The sequence below is a fragment of the Schistocerca serialis genome, chromosome 9 (assembly GCF_023864345.2).
Source record: "Schistocerca serialis cubense isolate TAMUIC-IGC-003099 chromosome 9, iqSchSeri2.2, whole genome shotgun sequence".
Classification (NCBI taxonomy): Eukaryota; Metazoa; Arthropoda; class Insecta; order Orthoptera; family Acrididae; genus Schistocerca; species Schistocerca serialis.
In genome coordinates, this window is record NC_064646.1 from 177,385,350 (window position 1) to 177,398,493 (window position 13,144).

Here is a 13,144-nt window from a genome sequence, read left to right on the forward strand (position 1 = left end):
CAAAGTATTGACTTCAGTCATTACACAGAAATTAATGACACATACAACACAGAACAAAATTATAAATGAAGAACAAAAAGGCTGCTGCAAAGGAGCACGAGGATGTAACGAGCAACTGATAATAGATGCAGAGGTGAATAATCAAGCTAAAACTAAACAAAGGTCGCTACACTATGCATACATTGATTACCAAAAAGCTTTTGATAGTGTACCCCACTCACGGTTACTACAGATATTGGAAATATACAAAGTAGATCCTAAATTGATACAGTTCCTAAACATAGTAATGAAAAATTGGAAAACCACACTTAATATCCAAACAAGTTCAAATAATATCACATCACAGGCAATATGGATTAAGTGTGGAATATACCAAGGAGACTCATTAAGTCTTTTCTGGTTCTGTCTTGCTCTGAACCCACTATCCAACATGCTAAATAATACAAATTATGGATATAATATTACTGGAACATACCAACACAAAATCACACATTTGCTATACATGGACGATCTAAAACTACTGGCAGCAACAAATCAACAACTCAACCAATTACTAAAGGTAACAGAAGTATTCAGCAATGATATAAATATGGCTTTCGGAACAGACAAATGTAAGAAAAATAGCATAGTCAAGGGAAAACACACTAAACAAGAAGATTACATATTGGATAACAATAGCGACTGCATAGAAGCAATGGAAAAAACAGATGCCTATAAATATCTAGGATACTGGCAAAAAATAGGAATAGATAACACAAATATTAAAGAAGAACTAAAAGAAAAATATAGACAAAGACTAACAAAAACACTGAAAACAGAATTGACAGCAAGAAACAAGACAAAAGCTATAAATACTTATGCTATACCAATATTGACCTACTCATTTGGAGTAGTGAAATGGAGTAACACAGACCTAGAAGCACTCAATACACTCACACGATCACAATGCCACAAATATAGTATACATCACATACATTCAGCAACAGAAAGATTCACATTAAGCAGAAAGGAAGGAGGAAGGGGATTTATCGACATAAAAACCTACATTATGGCCAGGTAGACAATTTAAGAAAATTCTTTATAGAACGAGCAGAAACTAGCAAAATACACAACGCACTCACTCATATAAATACATCGGCTACACCATTGCAATTTCATAACCACTTCTACAACCCTTTAGATCACATAACATCAACAGATACAAAGAAACTAAATTGGAAAAAGAAAACACTACATGGCAAGCACACGTATCATCTAACACAGCCACACATCGATAAAGACGCATCCAACACATGGCTAAGAAAAGGCAATATATACAGTGAGACGGAAGGATTCATGATTGCAATACAGGATCAAACATTAAACACCAGATATTACAGCAAGCATATTATTAAAGATCCCAATACCACAACAGATAAATGCAGACTTTGCAAACAACAAATAGAAACAGTAGATCACATCACAAGCGGATGTACAATACTAGCAAATACAGAATACACCAGAAGACATGACAATGTAGCAAAAATAATACATCAACAACTTGCCATACAACATAAACTAATAAAACAACACGTTCCCACATACAAGTATGCACCACAAAATGTACTGGAGAATGATGAATACAAATTATACTGGAACAGAACCATTATAACAGATAAAACAACACCACATAACAAATCTGACATCACACTCACCAATAAAAAGAAGAAATTAACACAACTAATCAAAATATCCATACCCAATACGACAAATATACAGAAGAAAACAGGAGAAAAAATTGAAAAATACATCCAACTGGCTGAGGAAGTCAAGGACATGTGGCATCAGGATAAAGTTGACATTATACCAATTATACTATCAACTACAGGAGTCATACCACACAATATCCACCAGTACATCAACGCAATACAGCTACATCCAAACGTATATATACAACTACAGAAATCTGTAATTATTGATACATGTTCAATTACCCGAAAGTTCCTAAATGCAGTGTAACATATACCGTACAGTTAAAAGGAAGTCACACTTGATCAAGGTCTGCGTCACTTTCCATTTTTAACCAGACATAACGTCTGAGAAAGGAAAGAAATAATAATACTTTGATAAATGAATAAAGTGCTGTTCAGGAAATTGTGATTACAATCTGACAGTGATCAGAAAGACACATGTAAGAACTTTTAATAAAAGCTCTGTTTATCATACCATGAAAGCTCTGTTTATCATACCATGAAAGCTCTGTTTATCATACCATGAAAGCTCTGTTTACTTTATCATTGGGTCCATATACAAGCCTGTAAAATAATGTCAAGTAGCCAAGCACAATTTACATAACAAAATTAAAAATATCATATAAAAATGGTGCCACAACAATCGTTGTTTTTGCATTATCTATACGAGTTCTCGTGCTCCAGGTTAATGAGTACAACTTAGATTCACATACATAACTTAGCAAACTGCAAAATTTAAGTAGCAGCTTGTACTGAACATCTGTATAATATGCAAGCTGCAGCACTACACAACTAATTTTAATCAGAATATAATTTTATTTAGTGAGCACAGGCATTGCCTTGCACGAGGTACAGAAACTGCTGAAAATTAAAACTGTAGAGCAGCCTTAAGTCACATGTAACTCTCCTTTATTTTGACATGTTCCACTTGATTAACACAAGTATTTTCAGATCTATGGAAATACTATATCTTATACCATGTTAAAATGAAATAAAATCACAGATTCAACTTACATTAAGCAGCCAAGAGCCACAAGTTAAAAACATTGGGCTTGTATAGCATCGTCATATAATATACCATAAAATGGAGTAAGTTGGTTGTGTACAGTTAACAAACTCTCTGGTCAGGTACATTTTATGACTAAACAGAAAAACATATCAATCTTGTCCAGCAAGTCTGAGCCCTACTGGTGCATGTTTCGGAGGAAACTACCTCAAAAAGCCTAATGCAATACAAAAAATGATAATATAAAATGGTGGAAAATATCCGTCACTTTTATGGGTGTTATCATACAAGTCTAAAATTCTTAACCAATATTAAAATTACCCTATATTGTAAATAAGTGTGGATTTAACAGACCACTCAGCATAACGATACGATTCCTCTTATGTTTACAATTCATTAGAGTACAATATATGGAAAGGAAGATATGCTGTGACTTACCAAACGAGAAAGCGCTGGTAGATAGACACAATAAAAAACACACAAACACACACACAAATTTCAAGCTTTCGCAACCCACGGTTGCTTCATCAGGAAAGAGTGAAGGAGAGGGAAAGACGAAAGGTTGTGGGTTTTAAGGGAGAGGGTAAGGAGTCATTCCAATCCCGGGAGCGGTAAGACTTACCTTAGGGGGGAAAAAGGGACAGGTATACACTCGCACGAACACACATATCCATCCGCACATATACAGACACAGGCAGACATATGTAAAGGCCTTGCCCTTACATATGTCCGCCTGTGTCTGCACATGTGCAGATGGACACGCACGCGTGTGTATACCCGTCCCTCCCCCTCCCCATGGCAGGCCCCCCGCCCCCGGGAATGGAACGACTCCCCCCCCCCGATGAAGCAACCGTGGGCCGACGTACGTGTGTGTGTGTGTGTGTGTGTGTGTGTGTGTGTGTGTGTGTGTGTGTGTGTGTGTGCGCGCGCGTTCGCCCCCCCTCATTGTGTCCATCCGCCAGCGCCCGCCCGCCTGGAAGTCACAATCTCTTTATTTTTTTATATATCCTTTCGCCTTTCCCTCTCCTTCCCTCTTTCCTGATGAAGCAACCGTGGGTTGCGAAAGCTAGAAATTCGTGTGTGTGTGTGTGTGTGTGTGTGTGTGTGTGTGTATCTACCAGCGCTTTCTCGTTTGGTAAGTCACAGCATCTTTGTTTTTTAATATATTTTTCCCATGTGGAATGTTTCTTTCTATTTATGAACATAATACATTTCAAATTGCAAACAACTTTCATATTTAAACAAGATGCAAATAGTAAGAACATTCATGTTGGCACTGCTAATGTACATGTAGTGAAGAATCACCTCATTTTACCGTCTGTAGAGAGAGTATCTCCTGTTCCCAGTCAATCTACTTCAGACAACGTAACTCACTCTCATGCTGGTATGACTAATTGCTGCATCGTATGTCAGTGTCTATGCAGTAAGTGCAAAATTTTTCTTTTTTCTAGCTATGTTACTGCAAGCTGATGTTCAAATTGAGCATGAGCCTGGATTGCAGTTGGGAAAGTGGAGGCAATTCCAATGAAGGAACATCCTGTGTGCCCACCATGTTTTGTTGCCAAGTTATGCTTGTCCACAATAATGTGACAATGTTACAGGAGCTACCAGAAGTGGAGAAAATCAGCACTAGCTGAAAGATATCTATCTCAGAGCGCTGCCACCATTAATCTGCACCTAGATGCAAAGTATTATTGTACACATTGTTAAGGATAATGGCACCAGCAGTGCAGCAAGCAGCCAATGTTGCATTCACTTCACCTCTCCCCCCTCAGCAGTCCTAATCCCACCTCCTGCCATTCCCGACAGCCACGATGCAAAATGTCAACTTGACATGGACGAACAATATGCTACCTGCCTACTGCATACATTCTGTGCATGAGGAAGCTGCTAAGCCAACCCTGCTCACATGTGCTCTGCCAGTGTAGTACAATCATGTGCGTTCTGCCAGTGCACTAGAATCAAGTATGCTATGGACCAGCTGTAGGACTGCCTGTGCATCAGTTAGCCCATCCTTGCCCACTCAAGTTGAAATACCCTGACGTAGCTCATCGCCTTCATGTAGGATCCAATTCCTTTACTCTTATCATGGAGACATCTTTGCCAACACTAGTAAGTAATTTTAAAGCCGTCAAAAGCCCTCGTAGTTTCTTGACAGTGTATTAGGAAGTTTTTGGATAACATTCAAATTCTTTAAAAGACTGAAGTAATTCACTACAGCATTGTGCAGGACGATGGCAGCTTGTGGCCTGCAAATATAGATTCTGTATGTGTTGACTTGCAGCAGACACTGTGTTCCAAGGTTCCATCTGCTTTCCTTCGTACTAAAACATCAAGAAAAGATGAAGTACCAGCTTTTTGCACTTCCACTGTGAAGTTTATATTCAGATGGGGTGAATTTAAATGCTGAAGAAACGTACGTAGAGTATCAAGTCCATGTAGCCACATCACAAATGTATCATCGACATACCGCAGAAAACGAGAGAGCGAGAGAGTCAGAGTGGCTGATAGTCGTGCTTTTTCTTTGAAGTCCTCCATAAAATAATTGGCCACCACAGGAGACAGAGGGCTTCCCATGGTGACTCCGTCCACTTGTTCAAAATATTGGTCATGAAATAACCAGTAAGTACGTTGAAGTAAGCATGTGTTTAAATAATGCCACCATGTCCTCCACTAACTTGTTGCTAATGAGCTATAAAGAGCACTACAAGGGCACCTTTGTAAAAAAAAAAAAAGAGGAGGGACTGAGGAGAGAGAGAGAGAGAGAGAGATTGGGGGGGGGGGGAAGAGAGAGAGAGATGGGGGGGGGGGGGGGAAGAGAGAGAGAGAGAGAGAGAGAGAGAGAGAGAGAGAGAAATCAAAACTTAGTAAGAGATCCCACAATTGCTAAGAGTTTTCAGGCGACCTATGAAATCTTAAGCATTTCAAATATGATGGTCACATTTGCCCATGAGTGGTCTCAATAGTTATGTCAGATATTTGGCAACAAAATAAGTAAGTTATCCTATGTTATTTACAATGGGACGGAGAGGCACCCAACTCTTATGGATCTTGGGTAGGTCATATATTCTAGGAGGAACTGCAGCCAATTGACACAAACCATTAGTGATTTGCACTGGAATCGAGCTCTTCCTAATGAGTTCCAAAGTCTTTCTCTGGATCCTACCCTTCAGATCACTTTTTAATTTACTGTACGCTGGATCATCGAGCAATTTGTATAGCTTGCTAATATATTTTGTGCAGGAGAGAAGCACATTACCATTTCCTAATCCAATTCCCTCAGCATTGCCTGATTTAATTCAACTGCTTATGATTACATAGTTTTAACTTTTTTGATATTCATCTTAGAACCTCATTTTGAGACGCAATCCATTCTGTTCAACGGTTCTACCAAGTTCTTTGCTATCTCTGACAGAATTACAACGCCACCACCACCAAACCTTAAAGTGTTTATTTTTTCTCTCTGAACTTTAATTATTTTTGCAAATTTCTACTTGGTTTCTTTTACAGCTTATTCAATGTATGGATTAAAATAAATGCTGTATTACTCAATTGAATGCCCTTCGTATGCTGGAGCTGCATTCTGGTTTCTGTTTAAGTTGTTGATTTCTTTGCAGTGCCTTTTTTATGAACATTCCTAATAACTTCAGAATTTCAAAAAGAGTATTCCAGTCAACATTGGCATATGTTTTCTTTACGTTTATAAATGTAGGTTCGCCTTTATCAAATTAGCTTTTAAGTCTTAGTATCAATATTGCCTTGCACATTCTTCATTTCTCCAGAATGCAAACTGATCTTCCTCAAGGATGGCTTCTACAACTCTTTCCATTAGTATTTTGCAACCACGACTTATCAAAGTGATGAAGGTGGTAAATACCACTTTTGTGTATTTTGGCAGTATTGGTATTGGAATTGGAATTTCAACACAAGTGCGACACTTGTCTTTAAATAATGTACTTGTTTACTGTTAATAGGTATGTAATACCGACCTGTCACAACTCTGTGCACCAAAAAGCTAAATTCCGGATCTCGGTCCAGACAATCTGCTAAAATAATTCTCAAGACTGAGTGATGCAAATTATTTCAAAGAAGAAAAATCTCAGCTGACTATGAAACATCTTAGTTAACAATGAAAATTCCCAGATTGCATAATAAGTAAAATAAAGGAAAGGAAAGGAAAGGAAAGGAAAGGAAAGGAAAGGTAACTACTCGCCTATAGCTGTCTGATGTGTGATACTTAGAAACACGCAATAGCAACTCACTTGCATAGTTTGTCCGCCCCGGTAGCTGAGTGGTCAGCGTGACAGACTGTCAATCCTAAGGGCCCGGGTTCGATTCCCGGCTGGGTCGGAAATTTTCTCCGCTCAGGGACTGGGTGTTGTGTTGTCCTAATCATCATCATTTCATCCCCATCGACGCGCAGGTCGCCGAAGTGGCGTCAAATCGAAAGACCTGCACCAGGCGAATGGTCTACCCGACGGGAGGCCCTAGCCACACGACATTTCCATTTTTACTTGCATAGTTCAGAGAAACTTGTGCTGGAAAGGAGTATCCAAATGGCATGTGTAGTGAAGCAGTTGTTGAAATCATTCGTGTTGTGGTGCACACCATGTTTTGCTAACTGGACGCTGAAGACTGTAGCTTGCCACAGTTGGCAGTGGTCATTCATGTGAACAGACAGTTAGTTACTTGTCATGCACATAGAATGCTGCTCATTAATTAAACCTTACAACCATGATCCCACCCCAGAAGTCTAACAGAAGCTGCTGAACTGGACCTCCAGCAGCACCTCAAAGACTTAGGTCAACACCACAAACCCAACCCTACTGCTCATCCCCCTTCTGGCTGTGTACAATACTCCCACAGAATGAACCACTGCCTTTGTTGAGCAAACCTCCGAACTATTGCCCATTACCTGTCATCCAACATTCAAGACACTGTTCACTTCCTTCATTGCCTTTCCACAGTTCCTGTTCCATTACCACCACACTCCTTGTTGGTCATCATGGATGCATTCTCATACATGACACTCCCCTTGCCTGACTGCACAAGTGGTCCCACAATCACAATTCAACTAGTCAGAGTGCAGTGCAGACCAGTCTGAGGGTACAACCTTGCATACCATGTCCAAACTGCTGAGTCTTTGTGCAGGCGGACAGTGTTCTTAACTCATTTGCTACACTAGCATTAAGGTGTGGCTTGTACATTCAAGAAACTATCATTGTGCTTGGTGTCAATCCTTATCAGATCAGGACAGTCTTTAGTAGTATTACCTCAGAAACTGTTTTCTGTTGTACTTGTTTACGGTACCATGTAATAAAATCCTACTTTTGGGGGGGGGGGGGGGGGGGATACCTGGGCGGCACATTTATTCATTGTAGCGTGCACATCCCACAATGGGACTGAACACTATTCTATATGTTTGAGTTGCAATGAAGATTCACTTAAGTGACATTGATAGGCCATAAACTTTTTTAGACACAATAACAAAAACGATCAGTATTGTTACTGCAGCATTGTTGTGGACACTACAGTCATTCCTGCAATTCAATCAGGTACACAATAATCGGGTTATCTTACTTCCAGGCAATTTATAATCTTGAACATCAGTTACAATGAAAGTGTTTTGTTGTTCTCATTAATATTAATTTGTGTAGAAGCTGAGGTTATTTGCCAATATCAGTGACCTATCATGATGTAATCTGTGACACATTTTGCAACATTTTAGCACACCCAATTATGCAGTTTCTGCACAGCTGCAATTTTTGCAGAGCTACAAATTACACACACATTATTATGGTGCGTGGGTCACTGTCTCAAAAGGAAGAGTCATGTTTGTTGATTTCACTAGCTCTAATCCTGACTGAGGAGACCTAAAAGCTGAATCTTTAATTCTGAACATTATTGTTTGTTTGGTACCATATTTGAAGTGAAAGTGTTAGTATTTAAACTTAAACCCAAACTCTTGCTGATGTACTCAACATGTAGTTTTAGAGTCAGCCAACTGTCAGAACTATCATAATGAAAGAGATGCAAAACTGCATTCGCTGATAAACCAAAACATTATGACCTCTGCCCACCGTGACCCTGGATGCTGCTTGGTGGTACTGCGGGCATGTGATGCAGTAACAAAAGTATATAAATGGGGCAGAAACGGACATGGGATCACCCTAGCAAAGATACGGGCTGCAAACAGGGAAATCCACCGAGATAAGTGACTTTGACAAAGAGCAGATTATTATTATGCAGAGATTGTGAATGAGTATTTCAAAACTGCATCTATGAAAAGAGGTAGAAGTACTGTGAAACTACCACTAGGCACTAAATGGCTGGGTGTCCAGGCCTTTTCACAGAATGTGGGGTTTGGAGGCTTGTCTGCTCTGTAAAGTAGGACAGATGGTGATCTGTGTCCTCTATGCTGGTGCATGCACAAATGTTTTGGAGCACACCGTTCATCGTACATTGTTGATTATGGAGCTCCGCAGCAGACCACCTCTACACATTCACATGTTGACTCAATGACACTGTCAATTACGATTGCAGTGGGCATGGGACCATTGGAATTCTACTGTCGATCAGTGGAAATATGTTGGCTCTTCAGGTGAATCACATTTTTTTTAATACTAGGTCGCTGTTCCTCTCCACAAATGCTGTCATCGAAGTAAATGGCAACTAAAAACATGCAGCACATCATGGACACAGGCTGGTGGGAGCAGTATTATCCTGTGGGAGACATTCTCCTGTGCTTGCATGGGACCGGTGGTAGTATTCAAAGACACGCTGACAGCTGTGAACCACCTGGATCCCTTCATTCTTTATATGTCTTCCCTGATGGTGATGTCGTCTTTCAGCAGTATAATTGTCTGTGTTTCAGAGCCATAACCATGCTACACTGTTCTGAGAAGCATTATAGTGAACTCTTGTTGATGTTTCAATGACCTAATTCGCCTGATGTGAATCCTATGAAATCTATTTGGGTCACTATTGGGTGTCATTGCTGCATACGCATATCAGCTGCCCATCATTTACATGAATTACATGACCTGTGCATAGACATCTAATTCCACACACCTCCACAAACCTACCAACAAACTATCGGATCCCTGATATGCACAATCAGTGATGTATTTCATTTCAACAATTGACACACAAGCTATTAAGCAGATAGTCATAATGTTTCGGCTCATTAGTGTACATTTCTAGCAATGTGGGGAATAACAAAAAGAACTATCACCCACAAAACCTGAAAAGTTACAAAATCAAATATTATAAACTATGGTGATTAATTGCTGTTGTGTTGTAGTGAAAGTTGGATACATAAAAACAATGACGACAGTAAAATACAAGCAGCAGAGAAGAGATTCTTGAGGAGAGCGAAGAGTGACTTAAGAAAAGTTTTTACTTAAGAACTAAAAACAAAATATTGATAATTATGAACAAGCTGCATTGTGGTCTTCAATATGATTCCATTCTCTGTACTAGTCTTTCCTGTGCAAATACCTTCATCTCTGCATAGCTACTGCAACCTACATCCACTTAAACCTGCCTGATTCGCCTGAAAAAATTTTATCAGCCATCTCACACTTCTCTCCATAGCTAAATTAACTATTCTTGCTGCCTCAGAATGTGTCCTATCAGCCTTCTATCTATCCCTTCTTCTAGTCAAATTGTCCCATAAATCTCTCTTCTCTCCAATCTGATCCAATATCTCTTACTCTATCTACCCAGTTAATCTTAAGTGGCATTAATTTTCAGAAACTTCTTTTCTCTTCTTATCAGTATTGTTTATCCTTGGTGTTTCACTACCAAGTAAAGCTATAGCCCAGACAAATACTTTCATAAATGGCTTCCTAACACTTCAGTTTCTATTAGAAGTCAAAATATTTCTCTTTTTCAGAAAAGTTTTTCTTGCTTATACCAGTCTAAATTTTATATCCTCTTTACTTCAGTCATTCATAATTTTCTGCTCTCAAATAGCAAAACTCATCAACTAACTTTAGTGTTTCACTGCCTGATTCCTTCAACAACACCTGATTTAGTTTGCCTACACTCACCATTATTCTTATCTTATCTTTGACGACGTTCATCTTATAATCAGTTTTTGAGACACTATCATTTTATTCAAACTGATCCTGTGTCTTACCATTTCAGACACAATTACAATGTCACTGGCAAATCTCAAGATGTCAAAGCTTTTTTCCTTCTCCCTGAATTTTTATTTCTTTACCAGACTTCTCTTGTTTGCCTTTACTGTTTCCTCAGTGTACAGTAAATAGAGATAGATATAGAGATCTACTGCTCCATTTCACTTCCTTTTCAATTACTGCTTTACTTTCATGTCCTGTATTTTGTCACTGATAACTTTGCAATACCAAAGAGTGTATTCCAGTCATTATTCTCAACTGTTTCTTTCTAAATCTACAAATGCTGATGTGGAGTTGTCTGTTTTCTAAGATAAGATAGAGCTTCAGTATTGCTTTCCTTATCCCTATATTTCTGCAGAAACTAAAATGCCCTTCCCTCAGGTCATCGTCTAGCAATCATTTCATCCTTTTGTAACTAATCAGTGTCAGTACTTTGCAATCACGAATTTTTAAACTGATGGTTCAGTAGTTACATTTGTATTGTTTGTTACTGAGTTTATTATATGCTTCTTGAAGTATGACTTTTCACATGCTTCATATATCCACATTCGATGTGGAACAGTTTTGTCACAGTTCTCCGAAGGATTTCAATAATTTTAAATGTGGTCACAACCCTAGGTGCCTTTTATTTTACTTAGCTCTTTCAGTTTCAGTTTTCTGACTTGTTTTATGTCTGCAGTATTAACACACCTATTTGAAGGGTTAGAAATAGCTGTGCAGGTAAAAACAATCTTATTATGCTCTTCTTATAACAGTAGCACATCCCATCTTATCTTCAACTTTCTCTTCCTTTTTCACAATAATGTCAAATTTTATTTCCTTTACATAGCCATTCTACATTTTATTTCCACTTTTCTGTCTTTCTCTCCTTAATCAGTACTGGTTTTCCACCAGAACTGTTTAAGTTCAAACATCTCCTCCCCCTTTTTTCCCCCTATAGGTGGCATTTACATTCCCACAGTCAAGCGACTTTACATTTGTCTCATTTTAAAATTTTTAACACTCTTTGGTTGTTTCTCCTTGGCCTATTACTATGTCCTTAATTTTCTATTTGCCTGTCCATTGCCACCGTCCCCGAACATTTACATTTATATCTACATCTCCATCGACATCTACATGATTACTCTGCAATTCAAAATTAAACGGCTGACACAGGGTTCAGTGAACCACCACCAAGTTATTTCTCTACTGTTTCACTCTCAAACGATGCGCAGGAAAAAAACAAGCCTTCACTCTTTCCATGAGAGGTCTAATTTCTCTTATTTTATCATGATGATCATGTCTCCCTTTATATATGGGCGTCCACAGAATATTTTCAGAATCAGAAGAGAAAGTTAGTGGTTAAAATTTCAAGAGAAGATCCTGCCACAACAAAAAATGCCTTTGTTTTAATGACTGCCACCCCAATTAATGTATGATGCCTTGGCACACTCTCCCCTATTTTGCAATAATACAAAACGAGCTGCCCCTCTTTGAACTTTTTCGATGACTTCCATCAGTTCCACATGATGCGGATCCCACACTGCACAGCAAAACTCCAGAAGAGGACAGACAATCATGGTGTAAACAGTCTCTCTAGTAGACATGTTGCACTTTCTAAGTGTTCTGCCAATAAATCACAGTATTTGGTTTGCCTTCCCCAAAAGAGTATCTATGTGATCATTCCAGCTTAAGTTATTCAAAATAATTGCTAAGCATTCAGTATAATTCACAGCTTTTAGACTTATGTGGTTTACCAAGTAACCGAAACCTAGTGGATTTCTTTTAGTATCCATGTGGATGACATCACACTTTTTATTATTTAGAGTCAACTGTCACTTTGCACACTATATGAATATCTTTTCTAAATCATCTGATGACTTTACCAGATGGTAAATGACAGCATCATCTGCAAACAATACAATAGGGCTGCTCAGATTACCTCCTAAATCATTTATGTAGATCAGGAACAGCAGAGGCCATATAACACTTCCTTGGGGAACACCTGATATTACTTCTGCTTCACTCGGCGACTTTACACAAATTACTAAAAACTGAGACCTTCCTGACAGGAACTCATAATCCGGTCACACGTGCAATTTGATTCGAAGTAAATCATGAGGAACAGTGTTGGAAGCCTTCTGGATATTTAAAAATATGGAATCAATCTGACACCCCCTCTTGATAGCACTCATTACTTCATGAGAATAAAGAGCTAGTTGTGTTTCACAAGAATGATATTTTCTGTATCTGTGCTAACTATTTGTCAATAAATCATTTTCTTT

The 13,144-nt window shown here is 38.7% G+C and overlaps 1 protein-coding gene across 1 annotated transcript in view; it reads right to left on the reverse strand.

Moving 5' to 3' along the window:
• LOC126418516 (uncharacterized) overlaps positions 1–13,144 on the reverse strand; it is an 80,609-nt gene that overhangs the window by 3,284 nt on the left and 64,181 nt on the right. The window lies entirely within an intron of this gene.